This window comes from Sander lucioperca, chromosome 7 (genome assembly GCF_008315115.2).
Source record: "Sander lucioperca isolate FBNREF2018 chromosome 7, SLUC_FBN_1.2, whole genome shotgun sequence".
In the NCBI taxonomy this organism is placed as follows: domain Eukaryota; kingdom Metazoa; phylum Chordata; class Actinopteri; order Perciformes; family Percidae; genus Sander; species Sander lucioperca.
In genome coordinates, this window is record NC_050179.1 from 37138266 (window position 1) to 37158822 (window position 20557).

General features: G+C 45.6%; 1 pseudogene; it reads left to right on the forward strand.

Annotated features, from left to right (window-relative positions):
- The window catches only part of LOC118495500, a 43834-nt pseudogene extending 23594 nt beyond the window's left edge, over nt 1–20240 (forward strand).
- The last annotated feature ends 317 nt before the right edge of the window (nt 20241–20557 follow it).

A 20557-nucleotide genomic window follows, 5' to 3' on the forward strand; every position in this document is an offset into this window, starting at 1 on the left:
CCCCTCTCTTCCCCTTTCATGTCTTCTGCTGTCCGTTCAAAATAAAGGCTGAAAATGCCAAAAAGATTTATTAATTAATTAACTAAAAAAAAACATAGATCGATAAATCAAAAACTTTTCCAGTCTGATGCTTTTGTTCTGATGCCACCCAAAAACACCTGTCCATCTCACGCTCAATTTCACCCTCACTCAAGAACAAGATCTGAGATAATTGAACTCCTTTTTTAGAGACATTACTCCACCATTTTCTGGCAGAGAACCAGTGTTGACTCTAAAGCCACCTGCTTCACACTCGGGTTCAAACCGCCTCAGTTCGTGCTGGAGGTTACTGTCTGATAAAGTCAACAGAACCACATCATCTGCAAAGAGCAGATACGCAATTAGATGTCCTCAAAACGGACACTCTCCTCTCTCCAGCTGCGCCTTGAGATCTGGACCATGAAAATCACAAGCAGCGTTCCACAGCCAGGATGGAATTTAATTCAGACTGACAAAATGACCACAACGTTGATCATCAAGTACACTTATCACCCTCTCTATGCTCGAAGATGGTGTTCCTTATGGCCATCAAGTAGTTATAGTTTAGAGGTTCAACAACAAAGCACCACTCATGTTCAGATAACATAGCCTGCTCCTCTCAATTACTCCCCTCCATGTTTCTCCATCATTGCTGATGTGAGCATTGAAGTCTCCCAGCAGAATGATGAAGACCCCAGTCAGTATCCCTTACAGGACACCACCCAAAGACTCTGACAAGGTTGGGTATGAGCTGCTGTTTGGTGCATAAGCACAAACAACAGCTCAGGTTCTTTCTATTGTTTCTCTGGGATGACTCCAACTCAGGGGTGCAGGTTGGTTGCTCATGAGAAACTAATGAGCTTGTTTGAGCTGTGAGGGGCTGTTTGTAGTATTATTGGGGCAGTGGACAGAAATGATGTGAGCTAATTCTTCCTGATTCCTCCACAGAGTGGACCAGGAGAGCTCAGAGGTTCCCAGTGGTCAGTCTGCCAGCAGCATCAAACACCTTGGACTCCATCTTATGTCTGTACTGTAAACCAACTACTTTTGCTGCTATTCTGTCACATCATCTCCATGCTGCACACTGTTCAGAACCAGTGGAGTTGTCATTCTCTCCACATAGATCTGCTGTTTGCCTCCATGAGTTCAGTTTGATTGAGTCATTCATATATCTTCTGTTCCAGCTGCTGGAGAGAACTGCATCCTTTGTGAAGAACGAGCTGTAGCAGATCCGACGCTTCTGAGTCCAGCGACCCAGAATGCTGCATGAGAGTACGAGGGCGGATAAGATGAACATCAAGGAGAGCAGAGAGGCATTTCGGACGATCACACTGCCCTTCCTGAGGAGACTGCAGCAGGACGAACTGGCTGACCGTCTGCACGCGCAGTAAGAGGATTCTCTAAAGAGTGAACTTGCTGGAACTATGGGACATTAACTTAATGTCTCCAGAGCAGGTCAAAGTAATGTTCCTGTTTTTCTTTGACAAAATTACTTACTGAGCTTTTTTGTCTGTATTCATCAGGACGTCATCGGGAGTTTGTCGCGTAACTCAATCTCACCTAACCGACAAGTTCCAGTGTGTGTTTGAGGGATTGCGAAAGCGGACCCAAATCCCTGTCTGATCAGATGTTCACAGAGATCTACATCACAAAGGAGGCACTGCCAGCGGTCATGCGGAACAGGAGGTCAGACGATTGAACAGCATCCCAGGAACCAGCAGACAGAAACACACATCAGACCAGAGGACATCTTTAAACCCCACCTGTAAGAGATGACCATCAGAACCGTGATGACTAAGGGAGTGGCTGGCATCGGGAAACAGTCCTACACACAGAAGTTTCACTCTGGACTGGCGGCAGACCAAGCCAACCAAGACCTCCAGTTCGCACATTTCCATTCACATCATCGAGTGCTGAATGTGCTGCAGAGAGAGAAAGTACACAGCTTGTGGACTTGTTGATTACTTCTTTAGTGAACCAAGAAGCAGGATCTGCAGGTTTGAAGAGTTCCGGTCGGGTCATCTTTGAGCGGTCTGGATGAGTGTCGCTTTCCTTCCTCTGGACTTCCTCAACACGGAGCTCCTGACTGATGTTACAAACTCCACCTCAGTGGGTGTGCGGCTGACCAAACTCATCAGATCTGCTTCCCTCTGCTCAGCTCTGTTAACCACACGACCTGCCGCAGCCAATCACGATCCCTCCTGAGTGGGTTGACATGGTACAGAGTCAGAGGTTTCACTGACCTCGAAGGAGGAGTACTTCAGGAAGAGATTCAGAGATGAGGAGCGCCAGCTGAATCATCTGCTCACATCCGAATCACGAGCTCCAAATCATGTGGCACATCCCTCTCTCTGCTGGATCACGCTACGTCTGGGGACATGTGAAGACCAGTGGGAGGAGCGCCCACGACCCTGACTGCGATGTACATCCACTTCGCTGGTGTTCAGCCAGAAGTGAGAACATCAAGTATGATGGAGTGCTGAGACGGATCCAGACTGGAGTCCAGAGAGCAGGATATGATCGAGAGTACGCTGGAAACTGGCTTTTGTGCACTGCAGAAGGAACCTGATCTCTATGAATCAGACTCTGACAGAGTGTGTCATCGATATCACGGCAGCCTCATGTACTCAGGTGTGTTCACACAGATCTTTAAGAGGAGAGATGGACTGTACCAGACAAAGTGTTCTGCTTCATCCATCTGAGTGTTCAGGAGTTTCTGCTGCTCTTCATGTCCATCTGACATTCACCAACTCTGGTGTCAATCTGCTGGCAGGAGAACACACATCAACACAGGTCTACCGAGTGCTGTGGACAGGCCTTAGAGATGTCCAAATGGACACAGTGGACTTGTTCCTTCCTGCGCTTCCTCCTCGGTCTTTCCCTGGAGGCCAATCAGAATCTTCTACGAGGCCTGCTGACTGAGACAGGAAGTAGCTCAGTGACCGATCAGCAACAGTGGATGACATCAGTAGAGATCATTGAGGTTCTGTCTGCAGAGAGAAGCCTCATCTGTGTCCACTATCTGATGAACGGAATGATCCTTTTCGTCTAGTGGAGCAGATCCAATGCTACGTGAGTCCAGGACGTCTCTCACACGTAACTGTCTCCTGCTCAGTGGTCAGCTCTGGGTCTTCATCTTACTAGTCTCAGAAGAAGTTCTGGACGTGTTTGACCTGAAGACATACCGTGCTACAGAGGCGGCTCTGCTGTGTCTGCTGCCTGTGTTCCAGCCCCAGCAAGCTCTGTAAGTGTGAGGCAATTTATCACTACATATGCTGATATCTTTCAGCAGGAGTTAAAATATATAACTTGTTTCCTTCCTGTTGTCTCTCCAGACGGAGTGCTGTAATACATGGCCGAGAGAAGCAAAAAAGCTGTGCCGCTCTGTCCTCGGGTCTCAGCTCCAGTCCCTCTAGTCTGAGAGAGCTGGACCTGAGTACAACAACCTGCAGGATGGACCGCTGAGTGAACGCTGATCTGCTGTTGACTGGCGAGTCCACACTGCACACTGGAGACTCTCAGTCAGATCAAGAACATATCTCTTGAAACACAGTATTGAAAATACTTTGAAACATTCAAAAGAAGTGAATGTTCTAAAGTATTTTATTCTGATTTAGAATCACTTCATAAAGAATGAAATACGAACGGTGGCTGAGATCCAGAAATATTTATATTTTAATATCATGTGACGTTGATGACTGGACATTTGTTTTTCATATTATACAACAAATAGATCCGACCAGACAATCTCATTGGTCAACTAGACATTAGTATATACTCAAATTAGCATGACAGCACACCCAGAGCCATTTGAGCACCTGGTGCATCACATAAATATTACTCCCGCCATTTCCATGGCAACATGTAACTTCGCGGCTGATCACAAAACAGTAACATTAACCTACAGTATTGATAATAGGCATCATTTGTGTGTTATTTTGATTATATGAAGGACTTAGTAGTGATGAATGATTGTAGAGGATGAGAGTGATCATTGAGAAACATTTACAACACTCTGGAGTTACTGTACTGGAATAGTTTGGCTCAAATCTCTGTTTGGATCAATCATCTGTTTGGATCACATCAGCGTTTGGATCACATCATCTGTTTGGATCACATCAGCTGTTTGGATCACATCAGCTGTTTGGATCACATCCACTGTTTGGTCACATCAGCTGGATGACATCAGTGGTTTGGATCACATCAGCTGTTTCGATCACATCAGCTGTGCCCTGACACATCAATAAGAAGTCTGCAGATGTATAGTATCTAAATATACCCATGAAAAAATATTTTTTCAGTAGATATTTAGTTATAACAGATTAAGTTAGCCAGCAGTTGGTTTGTATGTGCGATAGTTGGAAAATTTGCACGATCTCTACCGTTACAAAGCTAATGTTAGCTTAAGAGACTGGCTTACTAGGTTTAACAGGGAGGACTACAAATCGTCTCTGTTGCTTTTCTTTATTTTGAGAGTGAATTGCCCCACAATATGAATACAGTTTGATTATAACTTTATTTATTGGTAACTGTTGTATATAATCACTTTATTACACAGAGAGTTTGATGTAAAGTCATATTATCACTCAGTCATGCTTACGTCCTAGCCGCATCACTGTCGTGCTAAAATGGCGTTAATCGTTCCTCTCGTGTAATATGCTTAATTCGTTACGATTAATTATCATGTTTCCAACTTGTTCAGAGTGGAGCAGCAGATATTTAAACATGCTGAGAAGGGATTTGATATACTGTATCACCAAAGTCCAGACTCAACATATAAACACATCGTTATTTGTCTTCTTATAGTATTTTCTCCTAAACATTAAGCTTTATAAATTTAAACTGCCCTTCTTACTGTATGTCAGGATTTAAATTTAACAATTAGGAATCTTTAATGTTTCCAAATCATTTTGTTCTTATTTATAATATGTCATAAAGCACAAAGTATGAGCTATGGCTGAGATTGAGAACCTACTTGTTTTTAAAAATCTTAAGTGATTTGAATACTGGATGTCTTTTTACTCCTCATTCAGTCACATTAGTTATCATGTTTCCAACATGTTTAGAATACTATTGCAAGAATTTCAACTTGTGTTTAAAAGGGATTTTATATTATCTATCACCAAAAGTCCAGACTTAAAGGGGTGATAGAATGATTATATAGGGTATTTTACATTGTTCCTTAAGGTCTCCTAATAGGGTATGTACATTTGGTTGGGCTGAAAATTGCCCGAATGCTATTAAATTAGGCCCTTAACTACCCTGTGAATTTGTCTCTATTGGAACAAGAGCTTTCTTCCAAATATGGTATGCTCATGAACAGGGGCGGAGCCAGACGATATAACATTCAGGGCTTAGCCCAAACCTAGGGGGGTCCGGGGCATGGTCCCCCCGGTGGAGATTTTTTTCCCCAATTACGTCAGCTAAATGCACTATTTTTTAGGCTGTTTGAGATATAGAATCTCTAAATTCTATACACTATATGGCAATGATAATAGTTACTCAGTAAAAAAAAACATCCCCATACTACAGCCTACACCTATTTGTATTTTATTGTTCTCCAGCTGTACTGAATCCAAACACCAACAATGTAGGATGACTCATTTTCACCCCTGGCAACTAAAAAGAGGCACCATATCGACTATTTTTACGTTAGCCTACATAGGTAAATTGGAATTTGGTGTAAACATCATTACTAATCTTAAGAGTTCAGTTCTGTTTAGTTTGTGCTTAGCTGATAAATTTCCTACATCAGATCCATGAAATGGAAAAAGAACATTGAAGCTTTAACTGCACAACAGGTTATTGTGTATTTTAAACAATACACAAGTATTAATAATGTAATATTATAACAATAACAAATCTGTTTTAAAACAGAACACTTTATTAATTCATGCATTTCAATTATACAAAAATTATCCTTAACAGGTAAATAGAAATTTAGAACGAAAGCAATACAGGTGAGGATGAGGCCAGGTGAGGATAAGGCCGTGAGGATGAGGCCAGGTGAGTGATGAAGTCCAGTGATGATGGTAGTGTGGTGTCGAGTGGAAGAAGAGCGGCAGCACTTCTGATAATCCTGCAAGAAATGATAAGACACCAATCAATCAGAGGCAAAACATACAACTAACAATCAAACAAACCTAACCTAACACCTTTTTAGGGGACATTTTTGGCCTATGGTATCCACCTTATTATCACGGAAGAGTGGCACGGACATTTGTAAATGGAATGTGTCTGGCTTCCGATGTTATCCGCTTACAGTTATTTCTAGCTGTACAAAAAGCTTGTTATGCTTCTTGATATTGGAAACTGGTATTTTCTACCCTACCCTATATTTTGATGTATTGAATTTGTCATAATTGTAACACTAGTTTGGTAGCACAAATATTTTTATCATTAATAGCACTTTGTTATTCATCTAGTTATTTCCCTATGAACCGAAGTCTCACACATTCACAGAAATAGCTTACTTAGCTCAAAGTTGAAAAATAAGGTGGATATACTGATTGCATGTTGTGTGGCATAATGATATGCATATGGACTATATGAGGGGTGGGGAAAAAATCGAGTTTTGATTTACATGAGCTGTAAGCCCTTATCATCAAGATTAAAACAATAAAAGGCTTGAAATATTTTACTTTTTATGTAATGAATGTAAATATATTAAAGATTTACTTTTAAATTAAAGTATGGGGGAAAAAAAATCACTTTTCCAGTGATATTGATGCATCTGTACTTGGAATTGTTGTCATCAGAGGAGGAAATAAACTCTCAGTGTCTTTCTGATCTTCTTTAACACTATATTTCTCAATTAGTCTCTCTTCTTATCCCACTAATGTGCCGAGATTAGCTGTAAAACATGCCCTGAGATAACTCTGCATTTGATACAAGCTGTGTGTTTCGGTTTACGAGTGCCCCCCCCAACCCCCTACCCCCTGTGTACATGACAAATCATCAGACAATCATCCGCCCATCTCTATTAGCAACTATTTCTCTTAATAACAACTAATAATGTTAACTCGCTAGCTAGCCAGCAATACAGTCACTTAACTCAGTGTTACACAGCGATTCACAAACCTGCAACACTTGTCGCGGTTCGTCTGACGCTGCTCCTGACTCTCCGCCGTGAGGTCTGTTACTATGGTTACTAGTGTTCCTGTTCCGTATAAAAACTTTGTTATATCCATAACTTCAGCCGGTTAGCCATTATGCTCGCGACACCGATGAAACATACACATGACACAGCCCGCCAGCCCATGATGACAAGTTAATGACGAAGAAGAGATTTATATTCTTCTTCGTTAGTTTTTATTGGCATTGGCAAACAAGCTGAGTGATGCGCGATGCATTACCGTCCGCCACCACGCACGGTAATAGAGCTTTTGTTTCATTTTTGCCACTCCAGTCAGAAAGACTGAGAGAGGAAATGAAACAAAGTTGAAGTTTTTTAAAAAACCTAAACAGATTCAGGGCTTTTGACAAAACATTCGGGGCTTAAGCCCAATTAGCCACCCCCCCGCTCCTCCATTGCTCATGATATTTAGATGAGCTGCGCGCTGATTGGTTTGAGCGAACACCTTGGAGACGAGACAGCAGGTCTCATATTTCAGACACTGCAAAGTTATACATGTTGGTGGGCTATTTCGTTATTTAAATTCACTTCTGAGACTTTTTAAGCGATAAATCAACTATACAAAGCTCAAAATGGGCCGTTTTATAAAAATTTGGTAGATGTTCGGACTTTAGCTAGGAGCTCCACACAGTCTGACGAGAAGCGCAACCTGAACCTCCATACCCAGTGAAAGTCACCGTTTCTTGGGCTCAGGGCTCCGTGAAGCTGGCTGGCTGCCAGCTGCCGGCATAACTAGAGTAGCTATATTTACAGTTTGAATTTCGTCACGCCACTTCTATAACATGTACCCCAAGGTCTTATAAAGCTACAATGGTGTCCGATTTCAATTTAATGCATTTTTGTGACACATTAGGGATTTCGTTAGCTGCTACTGTCCCTTCATCCTATGTGTAGCTACAGATCGCGGCTAGTTAGCTTCACTTTCGGCATATAAAAGTATATTACAGTTTGAATTTCGACACGTCACTTATATAACATCTACCCCAAGGTCTTATAAAGCTATAATGGTGTCCGATTTCAATTTAATGCATTTTTGTGAACATTAGGGATTTCGTTAGCTGCTACTGTCCCTTCAATCCTATGGGTCCTATGGTTCAATCCTGCTAGCTGCAGGCCCTGGAGCTCCATCAGGGCCTCGGCATTTTGTAGTCCAGTAACCCAGTAACCGGTGACTTTGCGCGGGTATGGAGCGCTGCTGGCTTCCCTTTGTGAAGGAGATCCAGCTAGCTTACAGCGAGTCTATGAAGTAGGACACGCCAGGCGTGAGGTAGCACCGGCCGCTGTCACGTAGCCTGCTGAGCTCCTGTTGAAATGCGACACACAGTCAGACAGAATTTGCAATTAGCCATCAATTTTTGTAAAATGGCCATATTTGACCTCTACATAGTTGATTTCTCACATAAAAAAGTCTCAGAAGTGATTTAGTAATTAATAGCGGACCTCTGGAGATCTGCATGACCTAGCAAGATTCAGAAAGACTAAGCTGACCTCAGGTCAGTGGTGTAGCCTATGCAAATGTTGGGGCGTGACAAAGACTAGGAGTTGAGATCGTGACGTCTGTTACGGAATGGCACAGGAGGTGGAAACCCAAAAGCAGACGAAAACACAATAATTAAGATAAGTGTTTTAATGAGTGAATATATACAATATTGTGCTGGTGGCCAAAAGGAGGGTTGTGTCGAGGGAATCCAGTGGTGAGTGGTGGGTGCAGTGCGCTCTCCAGAGCGTGCCCAGTGAAGTGGTGGTGTTGACCATGTGGTAGGGCCTCCTCTAGAGTCCAACAAACAATTGAGTTTGAATCCAATCCTTACAGAGAGAGAGAGGAGCAGGCGGGATGAGCAAGCAGGCAGGCAGGCAGGAGCACGAGCAAGCAGGCAGGCTGCAACAAGAGATAAACACAGAAAATAATTTAGCTACACAAGCTAAAACACCAGGATAACAGATAACCCAGGGAGCCAGGAGTGCAACTATACCACACTGGTAGCCTTTACGATTTGGCGACGAGTTGATCACAGAGCCAGCCTTAAATACTGCAGGAGGTTGATTAGGGAATGAGCTTCACCTGGTGCCACCTGCCAGCTAAGCTGCGCCCACAGCTCACAGTAATCGGCACAGGAGGGAGGGACATGAGGGAAAACAAACAAAAACACACAGAACAAAAGAAGCACGGGCTGCCATGATGACATCATGACAGTACACCCCCTTAACGGCCGCCTCCAGGCGGACCACCGGGCTTCCCAGGATGGGCCCGGTAAAAGTCACTGAGGAGAGGGGGGTCAAGAATGAGAGCCCGGGAAACCCAGCTCCTCTCCTCAGGACCGTACCCCTCCCAATCGACCAGAAACTGGAATCCCCTACCCCGACGTCTCACATCCATAATCCGCCGAACAGTATAGGCAGGATGTCCATCAATGACCCGGGTGGGCGGTGGGGCGACGATAGGAGGGCTCAGAGTGCTGGTGGAAACAGGTTTCAGTTGGGAAACGTGGAAGGTGGGATGAATCCTGAGGGCAGGAGGAAGCTTGAGGCGACAGCACAGGGGTTAATAACCTTCTCAACCTCAAATGGACCAATGAGTGAGGGGCCAACTTTGTAGAGGTACCACTGAGGTGAATGTCCTTGGAACTGAGCCATACCTGCTGACCGGGTCTGTAAACAGGAGCAGGGATGCGATGACGGTCGGCCACCCGCTGGTTGTGTTCCCGTGTTCGGAGAAGGGCCTGCCGAGTCTCCCTCCATATTCTCCGCATCCGGTGGTAGTGATGTTGAACGGAGGGAAATGCAATCTCCGACTAGAAACTAGAAAGAGAGGAGGAGAGTAGCCAGAGAAACTTCAAATGGAGACAGACCGGTAGCGAGCAGGTAAGTGAATTGTGAGCGTATATAATCTATATATATATATATATATAATCTATATAAGTATATTTACAGTTTGAATTTCGACACGTCACTTATATAACATCTACCCCAAGGTCTTATAAAGCTAATAATGGTGTCCGATTTCAATTTAATGCATTTTTGTGAACATTAGGGATTTCGTTAGCTGCTACTGTCCCTTCAATCCTATGGGTCCTATGGTTCAATCCTGCTAGCTGCAGGCCCTGGAGCTCCATCAGGGCCTCGGCATTTTGTAGTCCAGTAACCCAGTAACCGGTGACTTTGCGCGGGTATGGAGCGCTGCTGGCTTCCCTTTGTGAAGGAGATCCAGCTAGCTTACAGCGAGTCTATGAAGTAGGACACGCCAGGCGGTGAGGTAGCACCGGCCGCTGTCACGTAGCCTGCTGAGCTCCTGTTGAAATGCGACACACAGTCAGACAGAATTTGCAATTAGCCATCAATTTTTGTAAAATGGCCCATATTTGACCTCTACATAGTTGATTTCTCACATAAAAAAGTCTCAGAAGTGAATTTAGTAATTAAATAGCGGACCTCTGGAGATCTGCATGACCTAGCAAGATTCAGAAGACTAAGCTGACCTCAGGTCAGTGGTGTAGCCTATGCAAATGTTGGGGCGTGACAAAGACTAGGAGTTGAGATCGTGACGTCTGTTACGGAATGGCACAGGAGGTGGAACCCAAAAGCAGACGAAAACACAATAATTAAGATTAAGTGTTTTAATGAGTGAAATATATACAATAATTGTGCTGGTGGCAAAAAGGAGGGTTGTGTCGAGGGAATCCAGTGGTGAGTGGTGGGTGCAGTGCGCTCTCCAGAGCGTGCCCAGTGAAGTGGTGGTGTTGACCATGTGGTAGGGCCTCCTCTAGAGTCCAACAAACAATTGAGTTTGAATCCAATCCTTACAGAGAGAGAGAGGAGCAGGCGGGATGAGCAAGCAGGCAGGCAGGCAGGAGCACGAGCAAGCAAGGCAGGCTGCAACAAGAGATAAACACAGAAAATAATTTAGCTACACAAGCTAAAACACCAGGATAACAGATAACCCAGGGAGCCAGGAGTGCAACTATACCACACTGGTAGCCTTTACGATTTGGCGACGAGTTGATCACAGAGCCAGCCTTAAATACTGCAGGAGGTTGATTAGGGAATGAGCTTCACCTGGTGCCACCTGCCAGCTAAGCTGCGCCCACAGCTCACAGTAATCGGCACAGGAGGGAGGGACATGAGGGAAAACAAACAAAAACACACAGAACAAAAAGAAGCACGGGCTGCCATGATGACATCATGACAGTACACCCCCTTAACGGCCGCCTCCAGGCGGACCACCGGGCTTCCCAGGATGGGCCCGGTAAAAGTCACTGAGGAGAGGGGGGTCAAGAATGAGAGCCCGGGAAACCCAGCTCCTCTCCTCAGGACCGTACCCCTCCCAATCGACCAGAAACTGGAATCCCCTACCCCGACGTCTCACATCCATAATCCGCCGAACAGTATAGGCAGGATGTCCATCAATGACCCGGGTGGGCGGTGGGGCGACGATAGGAGGGCTCAGAGTGCTGGTGGAAACAGGTTTCAGTTGGGAAACGTGGAAGGTGGGATGAATCCTGAGGGCAGGAGGAAGCTTGAGGCGAACAGCACAGGGGTTAATAACCTTCTCAACCTCAAATGGACCAATGAAGTGAGGGGCCAACTTTGTAGAGGTACCACTGAGGTGAATGTCCTTGGAACTGAGCCATACCTGCTGACCGGGTCTGTAAACAGGAGCAGGGATGCGATGACGGTCGGCCACCCGCTGGTTGTGTTCCCGTGTTCGGAGAAGGGCCTGCCGAGTCTCCCTCCATATTCTCCGCATCCGGTGGTAGTGATGTTGAACGGAGGGAAATGCAATCTCCGACTAGAAACTAGAAAGAGAGGAGGAGAGTAGCCCAGAGAAACTTCAAATGGAGACAGACCGGTAGCCGAGCAGGTAAGTGAATTGTGAGCGTATATAATCCATGTGAGTTGTGAACTCCAGGCAGAGGGATTGCGGGCACATACGCACCGCAGAGCCGACTCGAGATCCTGGTTAGCCCTCTCCGTCTGACCATTGGACTGAGGGTGATAACCAGAGGAGAGACTAACCTGAGCGCCCAGAGCCTGGCAAAACGCTTTCCACACTTGAGAGGTGAACTGGGGACCATGGTCGGAAACAATGTCCAGAGGAATACCGTGGATTCTGAAGACGTGGTTCACCATGAGGTCGGCCGTCTCGGCAGCCGACGGCAGTTTAGGGAGAGCCACGAAGTGGACTGCCTTAGAAAAACGATCAACAATGGACAAAATTGTGTCATTACCTCTTGAGGGTGGTAGTCCCGTGACAAAGGCCAGAGCAATATGTGAGCAGGGTCGACCAGGTAGAGGAAGGGGACGGAGAAGACCAGTCAGTGGCCGATGAGACGCCTTGCCCCTGGTGCAGATGGTACAGGCCCCGACCAACTCCCGTACGTCCACCGCCATGGTGGACCACCAAAAGTGTCTCCGGATGAGAGAGAGTACGAGCCACTCCAGGATGGCAGGAAAACTTGGAGGCGTGACCCCATTGGAGGACCTGGGAGCGGACAGAATCGGAACCAAACATACACCCCTAACCCACCACCGGGGTCAGGGTTAGTGCGAAGTCCTTGTCTTACCCTAGATTCCACCTCCCAGGTCAGGGACGCCACCAAGCAGGTAGAAGGGATGATGGTGTCGGGAGTGATAGGTTCCTCCAGAACCGAGCAGAATTGTCTCGAGAGGGCATCGGGCTTGACATTCTTACTGCCGGGACGGTAGGTGAGGGAGAAGTTGAATCGACCAAAAAACAAGGCCCACCGGGCCTGGCGGGAGTTCAGGCGCTTAGCCGTCTGAATATATGCAAGGTTTTTATGATCAGTCCAAACCAGGAACGGAACAACGGTCCCCTCCAGCCAGTGTCTCCACTCCTCCAAAGCTAGTTTTACAGCCAGCAACTCTTGATTCCCAACGTCATAGTTCCTCTCAGCAGGCGATAGTTTCTTGGAGAAGAATGCACAGGGATGTAGCTTGTTATCACCTGCTGAACGTTGGGAGAGAACAGCTCCAACCCCAACGTTTGATGCGTCCACCTCCACCATGAACTGGCTGGAGGAATCGGGCTGAATGAGGATGGGAGCAGAGGAGAAACGGTTCTTGAGTTCTGTGAAAGCCTTGGCAGCTGCTGCAGACCACACAAAGGGAACAGAGGGAGAGGTTAGTTTATTCATGGGAGCAACCACCGAACTATAGTTCCGAATAAAACGGCGGTAAAAGTTAGCAAAACCTAAGAACCGCTGTAACTGTTTCCTGGTGGTGGGAACTGGCCACTCAGTTACAGCCTGTACCTTGCTCGGATCCGTCTTCACCTGCCCGCTCTCCACAATATATCCCAGGAAGGAAACCGAAGAAGAGTGGAACTCGCATTTCTCAGCCTTAACGTACAGTTTGTTCTCCAGTAGTCTCATCAAAACTTGTCGAACATGCTGGACATGGTCCTCCATGTTCTTGGAGAAGATAAGTATGTCGTCAAGTTAAACGAAAAATGACCGGTTGAGCAGATCCCGGAGGACATCATTGACCAGTGCCTGGAACACAGCGGGAGCGTTGGTGAGTCCGAATGGCATGACCAGATATTCGAAGTGGCCGAGAGGAGTGTTGAAGGCCGTCTTCCATTCGTCTCCCTCCTTGATTCTGACCAGATGGTAGGTGTTCCGTAGGTCCAGCTTGGTGAAAACAGTGGATCCTACCAGAGGTTCAAAAGCTGAACTAAGCAGAGGCAAGGGATATTTGTTCTTTACACTTATATTATTTAAGCCACGAAAATCAATACAAGGTCTGAGAGTCTTATCCTTTTTTGACACAAAGAAAAATCCAGCACCCACAGGAGACGAGGAGGAACGAATAATGCCAGACTTGAGGGACTCACCAATGTACTGCTCCATTGCTTCGCGTTCAGGCGCAGAGAGGTTGTACAACCTACTGGTGGGAAGGGGATCCCCGGGCAGCAGGTCGATGGAGCAGTCATAAGGTCGATGAGGTGGTAAAGATAAGGCCTTTTCTTTACTGAACACCTCTGCCAGGTCATGATAGATAGGGGGAACAGTAGACACATCGGTAGGTTCTGGTGTTTGAGCTCTGAGTTTGTTAATGCTTGTAATTTGTGCTGACTTGAGACAAGTGGAATGACAAAAAGAGCTCCAGCTGGTAATCTTACCGGCAGACCAGTCAATAATGGGATTGTGGAGCCGTAACCAGGGGAGACCTAACACAATGGGAGCATTAGCTGAGGGCAAAACGTGGAAGCTGAGTTGCTCGTGATGGTTGCTAGCTAACAACAAGGGTAGAGGAAGGGTTTCATAAGAGGCTCGAGCTAAAACCTCCCCATTGAGTGTTCTGACCACTAGGGGTGTCTCAAGTGAGGCTAGGGGAATCTGGTGATGGTTGACTAACTCTGAATCCACAATGTTAGCATCAGAACCTGAATCAACTAGAGCTTGGAGAGGAATCTCTTTACCATTAACACATAATACAGCCTTTATGTTAATGCGTCTACGGGGAATATCGGAAACTACTGATTGACTCACCAGGACCCCGTCCTTGGCTGGTGAGGTTGAGCATTTAAATGGTTCGGGCAGGAAGGACAGCAGACCAGTTGGTGATTATTTTCCCCACAGTATAAGCACAGTCTCTCTTTGAACCGCCGGTTCCTCTCAACAGGGGTAAGCCGATTGCGTCCCAGCTGCATAGGTTCCTCCTTGGGTAACACGGAAGCAGAGTTAACAGAGGCAGAAGAAGAACTGGAAGCAACCCGAGAAACTGGACTGGGTACAGGCGGGTAGGCAAAGGGGTTTGAACTGGCCGCTCTCTCTCTACGTCTCTCTCTTAACCGGTTGTCAATACGGATGGCTAGGGAGATTAAGTCTGGTAGAGTACTTGATTCAGCCCGACCCACTAAACTGTCCTTGACATTCTCATTGAGACCCTTAAAGGAAATGCTTTGTAAAGCCCTATCATCCCATCCCAATTCTGCCGCTAATGTTCTGAACTCAACAGAATAGTCAGCAGCACTGAGGGTTCCCTGACGTAGGCTTAACAGGTGGTTACTGGTATCACTGCTAGTAACTGGGTGATCAAAAACTGTGGTAATTTCAGACATAAATTGTTGATATGTGGCGTTAGTTGTCACTGGGCTGTTCCAAAAAGCTACACCCCAGTCTCTCGCCCTCCCAGAAAGTAACCCGAGTACATAAGCTATCTTAGTAGCATCAAGAGAATAGGTTAGAGGCTGCTGACTGAACACTAGTGAACATTGAAACAGGAAAGATTTACATTCTCCTAACTTTCCACTATAGCGTTCAGGAGCGGGCACAAAAGGTTCACGGGGTTGAAAATTACTCACGGGTACAGCTTGGGAAGGTGAGAAAACAGGTGGAGACTGAGCTGGAAGCTGAGGGGAATGGTTTTCCACACAAGGCATGTTGGTTGAGAGCTGTTGAAGGGATTCCATGATTCCTTGTAGCAACAGAGTGTTGGCCGAGCAGGATGCCTTGAGGCCACCGCATGGTGGAGCAAAAAACCTTGAGGGTTAGAGTCAGAATCTGCTGGGTCCATTCTTTTAGGCCAGATCGTTCTGTTACGGAACGGCACAGGAGGTGGAACCCAGAAGCAGACGAAAACACAATAATTAAGATTAAGTGTTTTAATGAGTGAAATATATACAATAATTGTGCTGATGGCAAAAAGGAGGGTTGTGTCGAGGGAATCCAGTGAGTGGATTGAGTGGTGGTGGTGACTGGTGGGTGCAGTGCGCTCTCCAGAGCGTGCCCAGTGAAGTGGTGGCGTTGACCATGTGGTAGGGCCTCCTCCAGAGTCCAACAAACAATTGAGTTTGAATCCAATCCTTACAGAGAGAGAAAGGAGCAGGTGGGATGAGCAAGCAGGCAGGCAGGCAGGCAGGCAGGAGCACAAGCAAGGAAGGCAGGCTGCAACAAGAGATAAACACAGAAAATACTTTAGCTACACAAGCTAAAACACCAGGATAACAGATAACCCAGGGAGCCAGGAGTGCAACTATACCACACTGGTAGACTGTACGATCTGGCGACGAGTGGATCACAGAGCCAGCCTTAAATACTGCAGGAGGTTGATTAGGGAAAGCGCTTCACCTGGTGCCACCTGCCAGCTAAGTCGCACCCACAGCTCACAGTAATCGGCACAGGAGGGAGGAACATGAGGGAAAACAAACAAAAACACACAGAACAAAAAGAAGCACGGGCTGCCATGATGACATCATGACAACGTCATCATCTGGCTTTGTTTAGATTCGCCCGTTTTCAGCGGCAGTTTCAAAATGTGAGATTTGCAGAGGATAGGGGTATCAATGGGATTTTGAGCTTCTACGTATGTCCTATTTACCCACTGAACTGTCGTTATTCAACTATGACAAGGTAAAATCGGTTTTGCATTCTATCACCCCTTTAACATTTAAACAAAAATGTTATCTGTCTTCTTCATTACCGTCCCTCCAAAAAAGCTCTGTAAGTGTGATTTATTCATCAATAAATACTCTGCTATCTTTCAACAGGAGTTAAATATAATAACTTGTTTCCTTCCTGTTGTCTCTCCAGTCTGAGTAGCTGTAACCTGTCAGAGGGAAGCTGTGACGCTCTATCCTCAGTTCTCAGCTCTCAGTCCTCTAGTCTGAGAGAATTGGACCTGAGTAACAACAACCTGCAGGATTCAGGATTGAAGCGGATCTCTGTCGGACTGAAGAGTCCACACTGCACACTGGAGTCTCTCAGGTCAGGATTCATTAACCCATTCAACTGGTGACCATTTAAACTCTGATTAACTTTAGTTGATAAACAGCTGACGTGTAGCTGTTGTGTTGATATGATAAACTTGGCCAGTAGTTATTAGACTCAGTTATTTTACATGAGGGTTTTTCATAATTTGCTTTTGTTGTTGAATAATTAAATACCAGAGATCATTTTAAAGATTTATTACAAATCAGGACCAAAATGTATCTGGACAACAAACAAACAAAAACCTAAAACATGGCTCCACGTGTTGACAGAGAGTTCCTGTGTGTTGTTCTGTGTGTTTGCAGTCTGTCAGGCTGTCTGATCTCAGAGGAAGGCTGTTCGTCTCTGGTATCAGCTCTGAGCTCCAACCCCTCCCATCTGAGAGAGCTGGACTTGAGCTACAATCATCCAGGAGACTCGGGAGTGAAGCTACTGTCAGCGGGACTGCAGGATCCTCTCTGGAGACTGGAAACTCTCAGGTACAAACACTGATGAACATGAAGGAGATATTTTTGTAGGAGGTTTTAAAGGAGAACATCTCCAGGAACTAAAATGATAACTCAATGTGCTTTCTATGCTGTAACAAGATGTGTGGATGTAGCATTAATCTACTCTTTTGGCAGACTAGTTAGTTAGAGGTTTAAAATGTCAGTTGCTGGTGCTGCTTGGCTCATGTGATAGATCAGAGACGTACGCTGACGTCTGGACCAATTATTGTACAAAGTTCCTCTTGTGCTGAGAGAGCACCGACTCTAAGTTCAAAAAGTCCCTCAAAATGCTCTTTCCTAGTTCCTGCAGTGCAAACACAATGTGTGTGTGAGAGTGATGAGTAATGTTGATATTCCTCTACAGAGAAAGGTCCACTGTTGCACCAAATGCTTGCTTTTGGGGGAATTGTTGGGTCTCTGTAAATTATAGTATGGCAGTGTCAATGGCAGCCGTAATCCTGTACACACTGTGTGTACATTTCTTTCTATGAGACACTCATCTAATGATAACAATGTGAAAATGCGCACATAGTCTGTTCTGCTCTCTGCTATGTTCAGTTATATTTTCTCATTATTTACACGTTATTTCACCCACAAGCCATCCACTATTAATCAGAATATTGATTATTATGACTCAATATGAGACACAGGGTCTCATTCTCAAGAGAGACCTGTTAAGGACAGTTACCGACGGACACAGACAGATTATAATGGTATACACAATATGAACTAGCAGCAGGCAGTAGGGGAGAGCAGCAGTCAGTAGAGGAGAAGAGCAGTCAGTAGGAGAGAGCAGCAGTCAGTAGGAGAGAGCAGCAGGCAGTAGGAGAGAGCAGCAGTCAGTAGGAGAGAGCAGCAGTCAGTAGGAGAGAGCAGCAGGCAGTAGGGGAGAGCAGCAGGCACTAGGAGAGAGCAGCAGTCAGTAGGAGAGAGCAGCAGTCAGTAGGAGAGAGCAGCAGTCAGTAGGAGAGAGCAGCAGTCAGTATGAGAGAGCAGAAGGCAGTAGGAGAGAGCAGCAGTCAGTAGGGGAGAGCAGCAGGCAGTAGGGGAGAGCAGCAGGCAGTAGGAGAGAGCAGCAGTCAGTAGGAGAGAGCAGCAGTCAGTAGGAGAGAGCAGCAGGCAGTAGGGGAGAGCAGCAGGCAGTAGGAGAGAGCAGCAGCAGTTGAAAAAACTCAGACCCAGAGAGAGGAGACGAGAGGACGGGGAAGCCCATCTACAGACCAATCTATTATAATTATCTGGAGACGCAGCTCACGTACATGATGACGGCAGGACGTAGAGGTAGAGATCTTTAGTGTGCTTGTATAACTGCAGTGTGAAACCAAAACTTACCGGATCAAATGTTACAATGTAACAAAAACATGAACCTTGGTTCGGACTTTCAGGTGTGAAAATGCCCTAAAAACACTAAAGTACTTAAAACAAGAATAGGATTTCGAAGATGTTTTTCCAGTAGCCTTAAAATTAGTTTAAAATCCCCTAGTGGGATCAAATTGGACAGTTTTAGATCCTCTTGCAGTGTATTCCAGGTTGAGCTCTCTCTCTCTCTCTCTCTCTCTCTCTCTCTCTCTCTCTCTCTGTCTCTCTCTCTCTCTCTCTGTCTCTCTCTCTCTCTCTCTGTCTCTCTCTCTGTCTCTCTCTCGCTGTCTCTCTCTCTGTTTCTCTCTTTCTCTGTCTCTCTCTCTCTGTCTCTCTCTCTCTCTCTCTCTCTCTCTCTCTCTCTCTCGCTCTCTCTCTGTCTCTCTCTCTCTCTCTCTCTCTCTGTCTCTCGCTGTCTCTCTCGCTATCTCTCTCTCTGTCTCTCTCTCTGTCTCTCGGTCTCTCTGTCTCTGTCTCTCTCTCTCAGCTCCCCCCCCCCCCCTCCTTTCAGGGTGGAGCCTGCTGGAGTCAGATGGTTGACACCAGGTCCATGGAGGTGTAAGTGTGTTTCTAATTTCATTCATCAAACTGTGACATCACTCATCCAACCCTCTGATGTCATCATCAAAGTGCTGATTGGTTAATAACTGCAGCTGTGTTGTGTCTCCTTCTCTCCGTCAGATTCCTGTGAACTCACACTCGACACAAACACAGTGAACAGAAACCTCAAACTGTCTGACAACAACAGGAAGGTGACATTAGTGATGGAGGAGGATCAGCCATATCCTGATCATCCAGAGAGGTTTGACTACTGGGATCAGCTGCTGTGTAGAGATGGTCTGACTGGTCGCTGTTACTGGGAGGTCGAGAGGAGAGGAGGGGTTAATATATATCAGTGAGTTACAGAGGAATCAGGAGGAGAGGAGTCAGTGTTGACTGTTTGTTTGGATATAATGATCAGTCCTGGAGTCTGTTCTGCTATAATGATAGTTACTCTGTCTGGCACAATAACATATCAACATCCATCTCCTCCTCCTCTGTCTCTGATAGAGTAGCAGTGTATGTGGACTGTCCTGCTGGCTCTCTGTCCTTCTACTCAGTCTCCTCTGACTCACTGATCCACCTCTACACCTTCAACACCACATTCACTCAGCCTCTTTATCCTGGGTTTAGGGTCAGGTATCCTGGTTCCTCAGTGTGTCTGTGTTCTGTATAGGACAGAGAGTCTCCTCCTGTTTATCACTGCTGATCAGTTGAGTCTGTACAGGATCACACTTATAAAAATATGTCAGGTTATTGTTATAAACTAATGAATGAACTTTGTATAAAATAATTCAGAATGATTGAACAGATTCCTCGTGAACATTGTAAACTTCTTCCACTTCCAGTCCTTTAAAGATGGAAGCTGTGATCATGAAATTGTAGAAATGCTGTTGACTTGTGTCATGTTTAGTTTTGAGTTCTGTCTCTTTTCACAATAAAAGCATAAAGTTACTGTGATGTGTTTGTGGTCTTTCTGTTTAAATTTTAAAGTCAGTGAACTCCAGGATGGGGGGGGGATTCATCGAGTACTCAGTTTAGTTTAAAGGGTTAGGACAAATATAAAGAACGTGTATATATATCGTGGGTTAAAAAGTGAAACTTGTGGAACAGTTAGCGAGGAAAAACACAACATGTAGAACAAAACTAAATAATGAACAAATGTTTTGCTGGTCAGATTTGACATTCGGAAATTGAAATTGAGCTGAAGTTTTGACGGACTATGATCAAAAAGAAGTTGTTGAACCCTCGGCTGCCTAAACCTCCGTTTGTCTCAGTTTACATGCAAA